This window comes from Pinus tabuliformis, chromosome Q (assembly GCF_031772625.1).
Source record: "Pinus tabuliformis cultivar Carrire ecotype Pingquan chromosome Q, CPIR1, whole genome shotgun sequence".
Lineage (NCBI taxonomy): Eukaryota > Viridiplantae > Streptophyta > Pinopsida > Pinales > Pinaceae > Pinus > Pinus tabuliformis.
In genome coordinates this window covers 683,138,873-683,143,798 of record NC_142296.1, presented here as the reverse complement: position 1 = coordinate 683,143,798, position 4,926 = coordinate 683,138,873, and the positions used below count along the sequence as shown (strand labels likewise).

Genomic DNA, 4,926 nt, shown 5'->3' with positions numbered 1-4,926 from the left:
TCATTTCAATTAGTATTTCCTTCTTATGGGCAAATGTTAGCTGCAATTTGTCTAAATAAAGAGTCAATAATGAGTCAATCACCTATTCGTTTGACACAAAGAATTCTTCAAGCTTCGTTAACCTCTCCAGCGGAATTGATTATATACAAGAACAGTATGTAAATCTAGATCAACAACTTGCTTAAAGATTCCTGCAAATATGTATTTGTATATATTGCCATCTCTATAGATCTCAAACATACAAAGCCTTCGACAAAGCAACTTACAATGAACATCATGCTTATTCCTATGAAATAGTCAATAAGAAAATCGCATGAAAACAAAAACTTCAAAGAAGATCATAAATCATGACAACTTACCTCTGGGCAGTATTTTGCAATTGCAGAGCAAAGAGATTTAACAATCCCTGCATTGATGTTGAAGAGATCATCACGGGTCATGCCAGGTTTTCGAGGCACACCAGCAGGAATGATCACAACATCTGCATTCTCCAATGCCGTGCCAAGTTGTTCCTCTCCCATATATCCTGCAACCTGCACCCAGGTCACACTGCTATGAATTACTGACAAGGTCGTGACACAAGCATGATAAAATCAATATGGCAGTACCAAATTAAATGATAAATATGTAGACCAAAAAATAAGAAAAGAAATTATTATCGCAAAGTTCCAAAAGAAGTAAAACTTGTTATCCTTGTTCCATGACCCAAGCAATGGTATGTCCTCCTCATAGTGAACAAGAATAGGATTATTTGTATTCTATAGTAAAATCCACCTTTTGGCTTTTACCGAGGAGATAGAGCACCAAAAGCAATGATTATGCTCGTAGGAGATTGAAGACCTATACCAACCCACGTTTCAATCAGGGTATAATCTTGTCCAATCCAGGTATATGACATTTCAATCAGGGTATAGTCTTATCCAATCCAGGTATAAAAGTGATGCTGTGATAAATAATTAGCATCTCACAAGCCACTTTAGGGAGTTTATTCAACCTTAGTTTAATTTACGCTGCGAAGACTATTTTGATTTAATCTACTCATGGATAAAGAGGCAAATTTAAACGACCCCAAAAAGGTTGGATATAGAGGCAAATCCAATATGCAGAGGGTCATCAATTCAATCCTCACAAAATAACAAATTGACAATGCAATGAGACTATTCTAACTTCTAAGTAGTCATTAGGCCAAGTATGACTTAGATCCATCAGATCAAAAAGTCCTATTAAGCAGAGGCATATGATCCAGCCGTGGATTCTGCTAAAAATATAGATGCACTTTTCATCAAAAAAATATGAACTACCTCGTCCATTGGGCTGTGGTTTAGTGGCAAGTTGTAGGGTGCTTGTCATGAGGATGACCTAGGTTCAAAACCCAGGAGGCATATTCCCATGATAATGCGGCTGCCCATGTCATTCCAAAATATGAAGTCGGGTTAACGTGATAAACACCAGTTCAATGATAATGCAGAGGTGTTGTTAATGATGACCCCTGTGCTATTGGGGTTTGCACAGATGAGCCCATCTACAAGTCATGCGTGACTTTGATGAATAGATGCAATTAAGGTGTTTCACCCACGCCAGTCAAAAGGCCTTGACCAAAAAAAAACAATAATAGTGAGCCCAACCTCAATTTCAACCTTCTCCTATCAATAGCAAATACTACTACTGCTAATAATAATAATAAGCACAACCCAAATTTCAATCTAGCCATAAATGTCAGGCAGATTGTAGACAAGTAGTTAAATCATAGCACTTTCAGTGCCCTCTTAGAAGTATGTTGCGGCATTATCTCACCATCGGAGTTAACTACCATATTGAGATTCAACAGACAAGATCAGGTGCAAATCCTGCATGAAATTGGTGGAATAGAGATTCTATGTTTGTAGCATCTACAATGAGGGCAAAGCCCACTATGTTAACAGAAAGACATTTGCCAACAAGAAAACAATCAAAAATAATAATAATGTAGCCCTCTCAATATCTGCCTCTTTTGAAATGGCCCAAAGAATGTCAGGTATAGTCAAATCCAATATTCACGGTGTACAATACAATCGTTTTAGAATGACAATGCGATGGGCGTTGCTTCAATGGATTGTTGGGCCAAATGTCACCTAGATCCATAAAATTAAAAACCCTAATCGAGTAGGTGCACATGATGCAGCCATGGATTTCCACGAAATAAATATCTAGGTGCTTTTTTTCATCAATTAAAATATGCACAAACACATTTACAAACTGACCATGAAAGTGAATTGAGTTGACCATTAACGTGAATTGGGTTGTGTTTAAGAAATTAAATCATTGCGCTTTCAGGGCTCAAACCCACGTTCAAAAGCCCCGAAAGGCATATTTCCTGCAAAAATGTGGCCAAAAGAATAAATTCCACATTCGAAGAATCCCAGAGACCTTGACAGGTTATAGCAGTGGAGTCTAAGCCTGGTATAAGGCCTGGTTCCTTTAAAAAAATAGGCGCTTACCAAAATAAATAAATTATCTGACCATGGACAATATCAGAAACGTAAAATCAAAGAACTAATAACAGGTAAAACACTAACGAAAAGTAGATCCTACCAAGTGGGTCTTTGTACGATCGATCCCAATGGAGATCCCTTGAAACTAAAATCAAAACATCTCTATCGTTCGCAGAGAGAACAGATCCAGCATACAGAGAACGAAAAAAACGCGGTAGGAAAAGAGGAACCCACCTCAGCACGGCTGTTGATGTGGCCGACATCTGCAGCCACACCTGGAGTGTCAGCGATATCATAGAGCGCCAACTTTGACACCAGAGGATTGAGTTTCATCAGAAGAGCCAATGGCTGCCCGATACCCCCAGCAGCTCCCAACACAACAACCTTGCGTGGTGGACTTCCACCACTCGAATAAAACCTTCTCGACATAACATTAGTTTTGAAAGAAGAAGATGATGCATTCTTCAGTGCAGATCCCACCAATCGTCGCATTGCAGAACTCATTTTTGCCGCTGGTAACACTGAAAGAATGCAAGCTAAAGGCAGATGAAGAAGAAGGGGGAGATTCCAGAGCTTAAAGGCCGAATCAATGGAGATGTGTGGATATGACTTTGTTAAAAGGGATTTTAAAGCCTCATGGTACTATGCAGGGCTTTGGTTTAATCTATTTTATTGCGAAATTCTTAGTTATTGACAATCAGACAGCTCGTGATAGAAATCCCTCTTTTGGGGGGATGAGGTTCGGGAATGGAACATCATGTGATCAAAATTTTCAGTTGGTCAAATGTTAATTAACTTATTACACTAGCATTTGCACCAGATGTTGCAAAGGAAACGCCGTAAGGCATAAATTGAAGAAGGAAAATACAACAAAAAAATACTTTCATAAAGAATAAAAATACTTATAATGAATTTACTATTAGATATTCCTATATATTGCACTATATATTAGCCCCACTAATTGTTTCCATTTCTTAATGTAACCTTTCACCACTATGGTCACTATAATATCAAATACAATATGTGTCTCTTAACCAATGGGTGTCAGATAAAAAGCAGCAGCTGCTCCTAAAATCCCTAAGCTGTTCTTTACCAAAGGCTCCCAATCCAAAGTTCTCCCCACAATTGGAAGTATCCCAAACGAAGCAAATAACAATAGCCACAGAGGAGAAAGAAGAACAGCACAACCCACTGCCATGAACCCTTGCATATTTACAAAGAATATCATCATGATACCAACTGATTATCAAAAGAAAACTGTTAAACTTGGGAAACAGTTTCACCTGACCTTAGCAATAACTTTGTTTTGACTCACAAACTCCAGACAAAAGTGAGTTAGCATATTCAGCTGTCCTGCATAGAACTGGATGTGATAATTTGATTTCCTCCTCTCCTTGCAATTTTGCTAGGATAATTAAGGCAAATTATTAACCCCAACCTTTGTTGCCCCGTGATGTTTGAAGCTGGAAGAAAATGAAGCTTCAAACCTCTTATGCTATACATTTGATCTGTATTCCTCAGTTAGCTTCTGTCATGCTGTACACTTGATCTGTATTCCTCAGCCAGCTTCTGTCATGGTGATCATGTCCCAAGTCCATCATGTCATTGCATTCCTATGAAGTGAATTTGGACATGGATGAAGACCCATCTTATAGATCTTGATGACAAATGAAAAACAAACAAACACAACAAAATTCAAGTGTAGGGAAGCCTTCATATCCCAAGTCCATCATGTCACTGCATTCCTATGAAGTGAATTTGGACATGGATGAAGACCCATCTTATAGATCTTGATGACAAATGAAAAACAAACAAACACAACAAAATTCAAGTGTAGGGAAGCCTTCATATGGAGAGACTGGCCAGACTGCATGACAATTAGTCAGACCTGAAAGTCTAAACCCTAATGCTTGAAATTTCCTTCATCTGAAAAAATACGTTCCTTTCATCAATTCATGCTCTTTCAAGAAGCATTTCATGTGCAGTAGGTAATGGGTATTATCTTAATTCTAGATCAAGGAGCCTACAGAAGATCCATAATTAGTGAGCTCAGGCCATACTCCTCCATTCCAATATGCAGAATCACTAGCTGCCTCAAACAAGGGCTCTGATGGAACTGGCCATTCTCGAGTTATATTCAAACGATTGTCTTTGACCTTCCACCTTGACACAAGAAGCGAGGCTTGTGACCACCACTTTTAGGTTAAGATCATTCCTAGAGCTATTACTGTTTTCCAGTTAAGAGAAAGGGGTTATACCTACTTGTACAGGATCACTACCCTCAGCTAGCTTCTACTGCTCAATTTCTCTCCACTAATTGGCCTCAGAATACCTGTTGGTATTGCCATTAATGATCCCTTCCTGTAGAGATAGAGAATACGGAGACAAATCATCACAATTAGTGGAATTCAGCATTGGTAACGGTACTTCTGAGATTTGTGTGGGGAGACTTTCA

General features: G+C 38.6%; 1 pseudogene across 1 annotated transcript; it reads right to left on the bottom strand.

Moving 5' to 3' along the window:
- Positions 1–225: 225 nt before the first annotated feature.
- LOC149221397 (malate dehydrogenase, mitochondrial pseudogene) lies at positions 226–2,975 on the bottom strand (annotated as a pseudogene). Its single transcript, XR_016249652.1, has 2 exons — positions 2,706–2,975; positions 226–533 (listed from the first exon to the last, which is right to left on the bottom strand). The product of XR_016249652.1 is annotated as a malate dehydrogenase, mitochondrial pseudogene (transcript).
- Positions 2,976–4,926: the final 1,951 nt, after the last annotated feature.